A 15,167-nucleotide genomic window follows, 5' to 3' on the forward strand; every position below is an offset into this window, starting at 1 on the left:
ATTGTGGTGCTGGCTAAGGTAGCTCGGATCGTTGGCGCTTGTCGTGGAGGTGCTGGCTTCGGCGGCGCTGACCGTTGACGCTGGCCCTGGTGATGCTGGCTGTGTTTGCGCTGACCGTTGGGGCTGCCCGTTGTGGTGCTGGCTAAGGTAGCTCGGATCGTTGGCGCTTGTCGTGGAGGTGCTGGCTAAGGTGGCGCTGACCGTTGACGCTGGCCCTGGTGATGCTGGCTGTGTTTGCGCTGACCGTTGGGACTGCCCGTTGTGGTGCTGGCTAAGGTAGCTCGGATCGTTGGCGCTTGTCGTGGAGGTGCTGGCTTCGGCGGCGCTGACCGTTGACGCTGGCCCTGGTGATGCTGGCTGTGTTTGCGCAGACCGTTGGGACTGACCATTGTGGTGCTGGCTAAGGTAGCTCGGATCGTTGGCGCTTGTCGTGGAGGTGCTGGCTAAGGTGGCGCTGACCGTTGACGCTGGCCCTGGTGATGCTGGCTGTGTTTGCTCAGAACTTTGGTTCTCATCGGGTGTTTCTGCTGCACTACGTGAGGCTGTTTGCTTTATATGAAAAGTCATCTTTGGTTTGTTTGAAGGTGTGGACACTTCATTTCCTGGATGACTTATAGTGCAGTTTGAGGCATTTCTGGTTGATCTCGGTTGAGATGGGGGTTGCTGTCGAGGGGCGGTTTTATTTACAAACTGGACAGCTTGGGTGTGAGATAGTGTAGCCCCAATCACTCTCCCTCTCACTGCGGAGAGTTTGGGAGCTCGTTTTTTGCATGAGGCGGAGATATCACCTGGCTCCTTGGTAGGTCTTGAGCCTTTGAGGTGTGTGAAACCTGGTGGGTAACCTGGATTTGAGGATCCATGTATGTATTCTGTCTACCCTGAGTTGAGATGTCGTGATTTGTCCTTGTGGATGGATTTGGACTTCTCAATTCATGTAATTCTTCTTGTAATCTTCGAAATTCCTCTTGAAGTTCAGCCAGTCGAATTTGTTCCTTCAAATCTTTGATCCCCTGTACTATCTCCTCGGCACTCAGTTCTTGAGGTGGCACTTGAATAGGGGGTCTCCTGTTGTTTTGGAGGGAATAGTCCATGTTTAAGTTGTTAGGTTGGAATTGTTGTTGGAATGGCAAAGGAGAGGTTTTTGTTGGAGGAATGGAGCTGTTGCTAGGTGGTCCTGTCACCCTTGGTGGAGGCCCATAGTTGCTAGGTGTAGAATTTTGTTGGGGTGGGTAGCTTTGCCTTGGCAGACCACTTGGATTAGGCTGGTCTCTAGGTTGTTGATAACTGCCCATCGCTGCCTGGGGCTCTTCCCCCTTTTGGTTATTTCCTGACTGATCCTCCCCTAAGTTCATGTCAATCTCGGCACTGATTTCTATACCCTCAATTAAAGCGTGTTCACTCACGTCCGGGTCACCATATCTTTCACGCGCTGCTTGTGGTTGCTCTGATGGACCAGGTTGGCTACGGCGCGAAGAGTGTGGGTCAACACCCCTTTTATTGATTCCTCTGTCAATGTTTCGCTGGCTACAGCGAGTTTCGGGGTTGTTGACCTTGTCTAAGGTATGATGTATGTTCTCTTTAGAGAACATACTATCCTTTTTGGTGGGCTTGGCTCTATTACTCATTATGCTATACCCACTATATACTATATAATAGTTAGGTATGGCCCACTAGTTATTTAATTAAATTTAGATATTTTAGATATTTAGATATTTAGATATTTAGATTAATCAAATTTGGTTTGTAAATTTCAGAGATTATTAAGAGCACCAAAAAGCAGCTTGCTTCTTAACTAATTATCCACAACAAAGCTCATTTATTCAATTTTATATAACCAATTTACAGATAATTTCAATATAATGATCTATTAACACCAAAGTTTAGTTATTTAAATTTATGCAAAATCAAAAGTACAATTAACTACAATTTTATTTTATCAACAGCAGAGTTTATTCAAATTTATGCAAACCACAGTAAAATTAACTTCAATTTAACTAATTTAGAAATTTCAATTTAAGAGACAGAACTAGAAAATAATAGATTAATGACAATACTCACAATTTAGCACCAGGAAGTTCAGCTTGAGCTTTTTCAAATCTCATAATTTAAAACTAAAGGCGGCAAAGTTAACAAATTAATAAAAAACCCCTAATTAGAGAAAACTCTTTTGCTAAATTTAATTTTTAGCCAGAGGCGTTACACATTTATGATCCTTACTACAGAAATAATCCGAATAGGTATCACGTTTGGACTAACAATCTAGTGATTAACAGTGATACTATATAGATTATTTACTAATTGATAAGAAGTATCTTAGTTTAGAAGATATAGAGAAGTACAATCAGGAATGTCTTGACGATCTTGATATTCATTTGTACTTGATGGATCTTGGTGACGAAATGGGTCATGAAACTGTTTGCAAGGAATGCAATAGCAGCAAGTTTGTTTAAATGTTTTAAATTGTTGTCTAATTTTTTTTTGTATTATAGTTTAAATGTTTTTCTAAAAAGTTTTAAAATCAGAGTTAAAGTGACGCTCGTGCAAAAGTGATGCCGTGTAAAAGTGTCACATCGTGCAAAAGTGTCCCCTTGTGCAAAAGTGACAAACATCCATTAAAATGTACATACAATTTTTTATTAATTTTCTTTTCAATATTTTTCAGTGAATAAACTTTAGAAGTCAGTGTACTTTTTTTTATAAACTTAATATGTGTTGGATAATGGTAATTTTTGACTTTTACCAGTTTTTGTCTTCAATCTTACTCGGTCAAAAACACAAAACTTATTAAAATCTGAATTTTTTGACCAATAAAAAAGTTTTGTAAAAAACTTTAAAATAAATTAATGTTCCATTTTTTCTTTTAATGTTTTATAAAAATATTTTATTTTGTAAGTGATTTTAGATTAAAAACATTGAGTAGGCAACAAGACCTAATTAAAGACAAAACATTTAACAACAAAAATGACCAAAATTGAAAAGAAATATACGTTTTTAGATTAAAGGCTAATTAAAAAATCTAAAACAAAGAAACTCTTACTGACTGAGTTTGAAAAGATCGGTTTAAATTTGATCGGGTTAGATCAAGTTTGAAAAGATTGAGTAGAAATGATCAGGTTATAAGTTATCGGGTTAGAAAAGATCGAGTTAGAAATGATAGGGTTAGAAATGATCGGGTTAGAAATGATCAGGTTAGAAGTGATAACAGTAGAAATGATCGGGTTAGAAATGATCGGGTAAGAATTAATCGGATTATAAGTGATCGGGTTAGCAGTGATCGGGTTAGAAGTGATCGGGTTAGAAATGATCGGGTTAGATATGATCGGGTTAGAAATGATCAGGTTAGAAGTGATAACAGTAGAAATTATCGGCTCCCAAATATCAGTTTAGAGCAGGGTTTCCAAAAGTGGGCGATATCGCTCCCCTGGGGGCGATTTTGGTTATTCGGGGGGCGATAATTAGTAAGGGGGCGAAAGGGTGGGCAATAACTAGTAAGGGGGCGAAAAGAAGGCGATTTTAAAATTTTGGGCTGTCATAAAATTTTAACTTTTTATCTTGCTATTTTACTAATTTTAGCTTGCTATTTTACTAATTTTATCTTGCTATTAAATATTTGACCCTGAGGTAAAACTTAAACAAAAAAAGTTTATTTTGTTTATGTAAAATATAGAGTTAAAAATCACGATTACTCCTACTTTCAAGTAAAATACATATTTTCATTCATATATTTTCTAACATTTATTTCTAACAATTACATAGATCATAGACGATCGGAATCCCTCTTATCACTTTATAACCCGACATATATGTTATTTGGGATCATAAATGGTTTGTAAAAATCTATGTTATATATTATTAACTATCACCTCATGATATTTCCAATTGATTTTTTTTAAAGTCACTAAGTTAGACCAAGAAATAAAACTATACAGGGTCGCCAACTAACCTAGAAACCTGAAAAAACCTGGAATTTGACAATTTAGACAAAAAAAAACTCAAAAATCAGGAATTTTTAACATTTTCACATATTAAGTAGTAAAATTTCGATTTAAAAAAAAAAGATATCATAAAGATAAAAATATGAATCCCTTCGAGGCAGATATTTTTGAAGTAAACGACTTACAAAAAACCTTCTCAGACTTACAAACTTACCTTGACTTAAAGTAAATTTTTCCAAAGAACGATATGAAAGCTTTTGGACTTATTAAAAACTAAGTCAAAAGTATCCAATCATTTGAGATGAATTTAGATTGTTGTTTATAGTTTTTTCCTTCTAGCTATGTTGTTGAGAAAGCTTTCAGTTCAGTTATCAACAACTTGAGCAAAATATATAATCTGTATATTTGTAAAGGAGGCTATACCTTACTGATTCAGAATCAGATTAGAAAAACTTGCAAACAGTCATGAGCCTCATCCTTCACACTATATTAGACTTCAGTAGCAGACATTATTTTATGAAAGTTTTTTTCTTTATTTGATCTTTTAAAATACTTCTTATTTAACCTGTTTTGTATTGTATTTAAGTAGTTTTTTTATAATTAAAATTTTATCAAGTTATTTATTCTACAACAGGTTTGCATAATGCTTAATAAATATTAATTACGGTAGACTTGCTCTTGAGTTCGCACTTTTTACCCAAAAAAAAGTGCAAATTTATATTTTCTTAATTTTAACTTAAATAAAGTCTATTACTAACTAAGTATTTACAAAACAAAAAATACATACTATTTATTAGCTTATATAAATAGTTTTTTAATGAATGTTTGTTTTATGTTTTAGTTGATTTCATGTTTATTTATAACGTTATTGTATATAACATTTTTAAACTTCTCATTTTGTAAAAAAAATGGTAATAATTTTGAGTTTGCACTTTTTGATTTTGTTCAAAGTGAGAACTCAAGCGGAAGTCTTCATAATTTATTAAGTGGTTTATGTTTTAAATCTGTTAATAGTTTTATTTAGACCTGGTTAATTTTGTAGTTTATATTTGTCGTTTTAAATACACTAAAAGTTTTTATAGCATAGTGATTAAAGTATTTGTTTGAAAGAAATTTATTTGACATATTTTGTTACTACTTGTTTAATCTGTATAAAAATAAAAAAACTTTGATAACCTTTAAAGTTTTTATTTCAAATTTTTTTTTTGTTTCAAAAGAGTATAGATTTGAGGTCTCTATTTAAAATGACTTCAAATTTTAGCTAATTGGCTAATAATTAGAGAAAAAAAAATTAAACAGTATTAAATAAACCATAAAAAAGACTGCTACAGTTACAAAACAAAATTTTAACATAACTAAAAGAGTTTTTTATTGATTACTTTTTGTTCACAGAACTAACTGTAAAACTTATGATTTTTTTTTCTAATTTAATTTAAGAAAAAAAGTAAATGTTAAATTTAAGGGTTATTTTTTTAAAGGTCATTATAAGTTTTTAACTTTACAACTAACTTACTTATAATGTATCTTAGCAATAAAATCAATAATTTTACTGTATTAATTATTTTTAACTCCATATTTAACTGAAACTGTTAATGAAACCACTTTTCATGTGAGATAATCAACCAGTCGGTCAAACTTCCTCAAACTAGATTAGATATTATGTTTTAATATTTATTTTATTATGTGTAAAATAAACTGTTCATTCTTTTATAAGTTTTTAATCTATGGTATAGTAATTTTAGAATATGTCTGTTTATAAAATAATTTGACTATTTTGTGCGGCTTAAATGAGTGATTGTTATAATGTCAGCTTTCAGTTAAGATTTTATATGGGTAACGTACGGTTAAAATCCAGTCAAGTTTAGACCCGCTAATTAAATTGAAAACTACTTGTGCAAAATAAACAAAATTTTGTTTTTTGATACTTAATCTTTTGAAATACGCTTTCAATTTGGTTTTCTGTTCACAATAGTACCTCCTAGACCACAATAATACTAAATCATTTTATTACCATTTTGCTCGAGTGTTTCAATTTTCTTATATGTTGTTTTTTTAAATTATGCAGCCCGCAATTACATTTTTTAATGAGCTGAACTAGAAAAGATTTTTTAGTAAATATGAATTGCTGACAACAAAAGTTGTCCACCACTGCCCTAAAAGTTTCATTAGTTTCTAAACAATCCATATCTAAACAGGATTGTTTACAGATAACACAAGGCTTTTTAATAATTATGTACTTTAATACACTTTACTAGGCTTACAAGAAAACAAACGTAACTTATTTTCTCAAGTCCTGAAACTACTTTGAACACAGCCCAAAAGTGCGTGCTTAAGAAGTACCAGACTAAATTACATTTCGAACACAAATTTTTCGGCTCAAAAGTTTGTACTCAAGAGAAAAACTACTTTGTAAATTCGTGGGGGGGCGATTATTTTTCAAGTTTCTGAAAAGGGGGCGATTTAGAAAATGAGTTTGGGAAACCCTGGTTTAGAGAAAGTTACAAAAATAAAATGTACACATAACTTTAACAACAAACAGTCGCAAGCATAGTTGCCAGAGTTTTTCGGCTATTTTTGCCCTCATTTAATTTTTGAATGAAAATTGCAACTTTTCAAATTCCATAAATTTTTAATTGTTAAGTATCGCCCAAGAGCTAAGTTTGGATTTCTTTTAATTTCTGTAAATGAATTAGTCTACAAATAAAACACTATACTATAGTGATATTTTTATTTACTTTCAGTTTACGGAAATTAACTTCTTTATACTAAGATACTAAAAGAATAATTCTTGCAAACTATAACTACAAATTCCGGTATCATTCTTTGGTTGATTTAAAAGCTGTTCGCAGTTTTTTGTTCATACTTAAAATTTTCAAATGCAGAAGTCTATAAGTTAGGTTCGCGTTTTTTGAGTTTGCAAAGTCGGTTAAATTTAGAAATATTGAGTTCGCACTGCTGTTAAAGTTTGGATTCTAAATTAAAAAAAATTAACTTTTTCAATTTTAAGTTAAGTGAATATGAGTTTAATATAAGCTTCAAAATATTATTATTAATTGAGTAATTTTTTTAATGTATATAAATACATAAATAAAATCATTAGAAAATTTAAAAAAACCAAACGTAAAACTTTTAAATGTACTAAATGTTTTCATCAAAGAAATCATTTCTTAATTCAAAACTTTAATTTTATATTTCTGAAGATTAAGTCTCAAAATAGCAGTAATAAGCACTTATACTTGAAAAAAAGTAAATTATAAGATTGTTTTTCAATTTTTATTAAAAGATGATTCTTTTAAAAATCTGTAAATGAAATTGTACTTAATATTTAGACTATGATTTTATTATATAATTTACAGTAACTCCAAAATATTTAACCTTTTTGTAATTGTTGCTTTAAATTTTAACTATAATGATAGATAAAAGCATTAGTTGCTTTGTTATTACTAAAGAGCATAAAATGATACATCACTTACATTAAAAAAATCATACATCAATATTAATACAAAGTTTAGAACGTTTTTGAATAGAACTTAAACCGTTAAACTTCTAAAAAGAAGTAACTTTAAAAACGTATGAATTAAGTTCAGAATTATCTACTTTTAATAAATCTCAAATGTAGTTTATAATAGAATGAGTTTCTATTTCTGTACCTAAACGTTGATTCTAGTTCAGAGTTACCAAAAATTGACCAAATGACCCCGTTGGAAGACACTACAGAATTTTAGGGGGCCATGAGCAGCAAAGGAGCCAAAAAGGGAGGGCATGAGCACTAAAGTGGCCAAGGGGGGCCATGATGTCATAATTTAAAACTTTCACTAGATATTCTGGAGTTGAAGATGAAGATCAATAAAACAATGTTGTATCTTTTTTAAGGTAGCTTTTTGGGAAATCTTGTTAGAGGTGGCCATAACTTTTTTATTTCTTTAAAAGGGGCCTTTTGAAAAACTTTTTGGGAAACCCTGGTGCACAATATTTTAATTTTATACATTTAGTGCATAATAAACTAAAGACAACAAAGTTTTTGTGATAAAGTAAAGTATGTTTTTATTTTGTCATTGAGTATGCAAAAGATAACTTTCCAAAAATTAAGTACTTAATAACAATTTTTTTAATTGAGACGTTTAATAGTAAAAAAAAACATTAATGTAAAAATATATAATGTCCTATATCTATTTATCCCAAAGTATTTAAAAGTAAAACAAAACTTGAATGAATTTACTTTCGTTTATTTATGAATATGCAGGATTTAAAACTGATTAGTAAGTTTGACTATCGAATAAACTAATAAATTAAATTAATCCTTAGTTTTTAAAAACAAAAAACTCGAAACTTTGATTTTTATACATGTGATTATATTGAACCTATACTTACATACCAGGGTCAAAGCGTGGAGTGAGGCATTGGAGCAGTTGCTCCACCTAAAAAAAATTGAAAAGAAAAAAACTATTTTAACGTTTTAAGTTTGTTTTTGAAGTTGCCTTCATATAAGACTTTAACTTAGAACATAACCATTTTGCTACAAAATCAAGCTCATTTTTTGTAAAATTATGTGCATTCTAGTAAAGATTAAACACGCCAATGCGAAAACTCCATAATAATTTGAGCATGTATTTTAAATAAGCTATTGAAATAGCCTGTAAGTAGCTAAGCGATGTGTACCAAAGGTCTTCGAGCAAAAATAAATTTGTGCACACTTAATTCGAAAAAAAAAATGTTCAGTGCACCCTACATGTAATTTAGTAAGCCGCATTGTGGTAGAAATGTATATAAACTTTTATTTGTAACTATTAGAACACTAAAAATTGGTATGGAGTCTTTTTATTTTTACTTGCAAAACTTATACAAAAAGCAGCTATAAACTTAATCTTTTTTTTGAATGGTCTTTTAATTCAACTTTAAAAAACTATTTCAAAGAGATACAAACTAAAAATTGAGTATATGCAAATTGGAATTTTAATAAAAAAAAAATTTATCAATTTTATTTTCTCAAATTTGTTATGTTCGCTTCTACCATTTGAGACTAAGTTATGAACCAACAAGCAAAATTTATACTAAAATATGTGTATAACTATTGGTTTTAGTATCCATTGTTCTCTTTGACAAAAAAAGTTTCAATTGCATGTAAATCAAAACATAACGAAAACACTGAAAAGTTAAAATTACTTATCTTAAAAACTACTAAAAATAAAGATTGAAATTACTTTAAAACATGAAAAGTAATTAAGTTCTGAAAAACACAAAAAGGTTAAATAAGATAGAAATGATAAAGTATTTAGTTTAGACTAGATCTAAAACTTAATACTTGGCCTTTATATTAAGCACATGACAGTCAAAAGTAGTAATATGTGAAAATTGGCTTGTTAATTAAAAAAAAAATATTTTATCTATCAATAAATACAAAACAAACCTCAATTTCTTTTTCACTTCAAACGCCCATTCCTCTTTCTTATTCCACTCTTCAAGCAAATGCTGATTAATTTTCGTCTCTGGTACCACAAATCTATCGTTTCTACAGCTGTAAATTACATAGTAAGTTGTTTTTTTTTATTTGTGTTAAAAATTATATTGTCAATGTAGTTTTATAAAGCAGGTGTATTTAAGCTAGTTTAAACTAGTTATTTTTTCAAGCAAAAACTGTTTAAATTAGTTTTACTAAATACATGAAAAGGTTTCTTCGAACACTAAAGCACAACCACAAAGCCACAAAGTTTATGAGGGACAAGACTGTACTTGAAAGAAGTTATAACTGCTAAAACAAAAACTTGAATAATGAATAAACTTTTACACCGTTAAGTCCATCTAATTATTTTTTATTAAGAAAAATAAAACAAATTGCTTTTCTACTTATTTAAATAAGGAATCGGTTTAATAAAGCTTCATGTGTTTATTTACCTTTTTCTTACATATACATATTATTAAGTATGTTTATTGTTTTAGTTAAATATTTGTAAAATGAAAATTAAAAAATATTTCACTGAACTTATGTCGTTCAATTTAGTACTTATTGTCCACTTACTGAATAAAAATATCAAAGGGGGACAATGCTGTCCCATTTTGAATATTTTAGGCTAAAGTAAGCACAATTAAGCCAATAAGGCAAAAGCGTCAAATATTAAAAAGAAAAATAAGTTAAACAAAACAGAATGTAAAACAAATAATAATAGTAACTTCGTTTTGTATATTATATAAAAACTTACTATTTCATTTCAACTTCATAATAAACAACACCATCTATAACTTGCTTCTTCCAGATTTTTGAATTTTCTGGTGTATATTTGTTTTCTTCCATCTTATTTTAATTAAATTTGCTTAGGTCTAAAAGAAAACAAATACATATTTGAATCAGTCTTTTTTATTAACTGATGTCTGAAACAGTCTGAATACCCTCTGTTAATGTTCATTAAAGTAAACTTTCAAAAGATTTCATTTTAAAATAAGTTTATTAAATCATTGCAGTTTTTATTAGATAACTAATTGTAAGATTAAGAATTTTCATTCAGCTTATCATACGTGAATTACATAGATTTTATAAATTATATTTTGTTTGTTTAGTATTTTTTTCTTTTTTTACTTGCTACAACTAGGTACATGAATTATTAACACAAATGGGCTACAAGCAAAAGTAAAAGTGCTAAACTGTTTTAAGCTATTTACGTTTTAAGTGCTGAATTTCTATCGTAATTTTAAATAAAATAAAAAAATGAACTGTTTAAAAATAGTTTATTAAGTAGATCAATATACTTTTAACAACTCTTGATACTCCTTACTATAAAAAGAAATGTTGAAACTTTTATTCTAAGTGTAATTTTTAAATGGTTTATATCAGGGTTTCCCAAACTTTTTTTCTAATGGCCCCCTTCGAGTAAATTTAAAAGGCCATGGCCCCCCTACAATATGGCTTCACAAAATTATATTGTTCACTCTTTTTATTCGTTTAAAAACGAATAGGTGCATTCTAATTAGTTCAGCGTAATACCACTGTTACTAAAAGACTCTATTTTTGAATTTTTAAGGTGACTCATTCAAATTCTTAATTCGCTTCTAACGCTGACATTACATCTGGTTGTAATAAATAATTTTCATAGTAACAAAAATGTTGTTTAAATAAAAGCTACTCTATCACAATAAAAACTTGGAATAAATACAATTTATTAATTTGAAATGTCTTTGTAAATGTTAGTTGCAACAAATTAAATAATTTAGTTCGTACCTTATATATCAAATTTAGAAAATGAAATGTTAATCAAAAACATTTTGATATTTTTAATTGGTTGTAACATAAAAATTGCAAAGAAATTAATATTCTGTGGAATGAAAAAAAAGAACTCAAAAATACTTAGTCCAATGTACTAGTATTTGAAAAAACCTTTCGGTAATCGCGTTGTACACTACTTGGATACAGTTTAACGTCTTGTCCAGGACAATGAAATTATTAATTTATTTAACAAACATAAAACATAATTGAGTTATAAAATTAGATGACACTTTTCTCTGGATAGGCAAACTGCTTGTTAGGGTGTTGATTGCTGGATTGTCTAGTTACGTTGCTGTAGACTAGTTGATGTGGCTAGTTCGCTTGCTAAAGACTGTTGAATTTGTACTTAGTTTATAAATCTAGCTATTTTAAATACCTAATTAAGATAACTTAACAAGAAAAAAACTGGTCTTAATTAAGTGAGGGTTGCCACTCTTGAAAATAAAGTAAAATCATCACGAAAGATTAAAAACTGACCTGGTCATTATTTGAAAAAAAAAACTAACAGCCAAAATTTGAAAAAGAAATGCTTAAAAGTATAAAAATAAGAAAAAATGTGACAAATAAGAAAATTTAAAATAAAACTTTTAAGTTCAAACCAGCTGGAGTTAATTTTTTAAACTCAAAACATTTGAGGTGGTCTGATTGTGTGGCAACCATACTAGTTAAATAAAAGCTGAACTAAAACTGTAAAAAAACAATTCTATTTAAATTCATAAGTAAACATTCTATGTGGTCTTATATATGCATAGTACTATAATTATATAAAATCAATATAAAAATTATTTTTAGAATAAGTCAAAAAACAATTAAAATCTGATTTAATTTGTACTTGAAAATAAATAATCAAAAAAAAAAAACTCTTGACATTTCAACCAGTAAACTAAGTAATGGGTTATAAAATCAAAAAAATGTTTGCTTGATTAGAATACTTTAATCAATGTTATATATATAATGACAAATCTCTCTGTATATAATAACATTTTTATAATTTTTAGACAACTATGCTTTAACTTTTTTCTAACTTTTTTAAACCAGATTGAAATATTTTAAGCTAATAAAAAAAAAGGAGCTCATATAGTTAATTCTTTTTGTTCATAGGTATATTGGAAAAGCTTATTTTAAATACTATAAATATAACAATATCAAACTGCAAAATTATATGTAAAACTTTTTTATAAATGTACACTAGAAACATCTATTTCGAATAAAAACATTTACTAATTCTTGTATTAAAAAAAACTTACAGTAAGTTTGGTCTGCTCCTACCATTCAATGTGAAGGATGAGCTTGATGACTACTGGCTAACTTCTCTATGTTAGGTTTTAATTCAGTTAGATACAACCTCAAGTCTCCTCCTTTGGATATGTCTAAGTTTGATATTTTATTTAAGACATTTATAACTGAGCTAAAAGCTTTTTCAACTACATAGCTAGAAGGAAATGCAATGAATAAAAGACTTATTTCCTCCCAAATATCTGGATATTCTTGTCTAACTTTTTCTTGCAACCAAAAACTTTCATACCCAAATCGCAAAAACTTTACTTTAAGCTCAGGACCAGCAACTAGTTCGATGAACTTTTCTTGTAATTCAACTTTTACTTCATCAAGACTTGCTTCAAAGGGGCTTACTATCCAATTTGGAACATTTAATTGAAATATATCTTTAAATCTGTGAACTATATCAAGTTTTAGCTCTTTTAAGTGGGATGTATAAATTTCTACCTCATCTTTACTTAGCTGATGTTTTAAGTTTTCTAAGCTTGAAAACTGGCAGAATTGATCTTTTTTAAAGTTTCTTTCAAACAGTTCCAGTTTGTTTGTAAAGCTGGTTAGACTAGCCTTGACTTTTATGATATTTAAATTTTTTCCTTGTAGGAGTTTGTTCAGAACATTAAATTTTCCTTAGAGATCTGACAAGTATGCTATGTCAATTTTTCTTTCTTGCAGTTTAATTGATAACTCACTGTTTTTTGTAGAAAAAAATTCAATTACTGTATCAAAAACTGCTAAGAACCTTTCCAAGCAGTTTCCTTTTGATAACCATCGGACTTCAGTGTGTATGATTAAGTTGTCAAACTCCTCCTCATTGACATTGCAAAGCTCTTTAAACAAACGAGTTTGCAAACCATGTCTTTTAATTTTGTTCACAGCTTTAATAACTAAATTCAATGAGGTGTGTAGATGATTACTTAATTTTTTAGCAACTAAATGTTGCCTATGGAATACACAATGAATTGTAAATAAATTAGGAGTAACCTTTTTAAAAAACGTGATTAATCCAACATGCCTACCAACCATGGAGGGAGCACCATCTGTTGCAATACCTATGATGTTTTCTAAAGGTATTTTATTAGATTCAAAATAGTTTTTGATCTTATTAAAAACAAGTTGGCCTGTGCTGTGGGTTTCCATTAGCTGAGATATAGCTAATTCTTCATAGGTTTTGTCACCAACTACCATTCGTACACATAAAAGAAGTAGACACTTATTTCCAGACAAAGTAGACTCGTCAACTTGTTTGGAAAATAAGTTGGTACACATCAATGTAATTAGTTTTTTTTCTACACATTGTCCCATTTCATCAATGCGTCGTTTAACTGTGTTGTTACTCAATGGGATTATGCGTAGAACATTGCTAATGTTTTTGATATGTACATTTTTTTGAAGTACTGTTCTTATGGCTGGAATAAATGCTTTTTCCCCAATGGTGTGAGGTAACCCTTGTTTTGCAATTATTAAAGACAGGTAACATAAAGTTAATACACCGTCATCAATGTTTTGTGTACACTTCTTTTGAACATACTTGTTATTTGGGTCTGGTTCTTTTTTTTTAGCTATTTTCAAAAATACTATAATTTAAAATTTATTTTAGCCATATCTTGAAAAGTTTTAAACAATTTTGTATGAAGAATAAAAAGAGCAATCCATGGGTTATTTATAAGTTTACAAGAGCAACTTTACTTTTCCAAAAAATATTATAATTTGAGAATGGCATCTTAAATCTTTTTCAATAATTCAAAATAATAGTTCAGTCTATTATTCTATTTAAACTTATCCTAAGTCAGTCTGAGTTAGAAAAAACCCTGAGTTATCCTAAGCTGTCCTGAGTCATTCTTAGATTTTCAAAAGTTTCAAAATATCCTGATTTATTCTGAGTGTACCAAGTATTTAGCAACCCTGTATGTAAAATGTTAAGTGTAATGTAAAGTAAACTGAGAAGTAATTAAAAAACATTCAATTTCACCATATGACTTGTTTAAAAAAAATGTATATACTTATTTGACTAAACTTTAAAATATTGCTCAAATTTACTGTAAAGTAAAGAGATTAATTAAATAAAAAAAAGGTGAAATTAAACTCTTATATTTTTTACAAGGTTTCAGTGATAAAAAATTTAAACCTTTTCAAATATTATTAAGTTTTTTTTATTATATTATTTCATATATACTTTAAATAATTTGAAAAAAATCTCATTTATAACTGGTAATAGATAAAATAGGTTATTAGCACTTTTAACATTACTAACAAGTATATACAAAGTTTATTGTAAAGATTTAAAAAATAGATGAAGATTAGTAAGAAAGAAAAATGTGAACACTTACAACTAAGGTCAATGGATTAGTGTGGAGAAAAACATTTTGGTAATGAACTTCACACCATTAATTTTGTAAACAACTTTTGACTTTTTTTTTAAGTCTTAATTATCTTAAGTTTAAATTGTACAAAAAATAAGCTCAAGGCAACATGTGTAAGAATAATAAATGGTTCATACTAACCAAAAAAAGAGTTAGTCAGAGTTTATTGGAAATATTTAATAAGAGTGGTAGTTAAGAATGGTACCCTACTACTTAATTTTTAAGGTAACTAAAAATTATTTTTTAAATGTGGTTTGGTTTAAAATAAAAGTTAAACCAAATAGTTTTACTAGCAATATGCTAGAAAGTTACAATTTTATAACTTATAGGGTCAACCAT

This window comes from Thalia democratica, chromosome 2 (genome assembly GCF_965202585.1).
Source record: "Thalia democratica chromosome 2, ktThaDemo2.hap1.1, whole genome shotgun sequence".
NCBI classification, from domain to species: Eukaryota; Metazoa; Chordata; class Thaliacea; order Salpida; family Salpidae; genus Thalia; species Thalia democratica.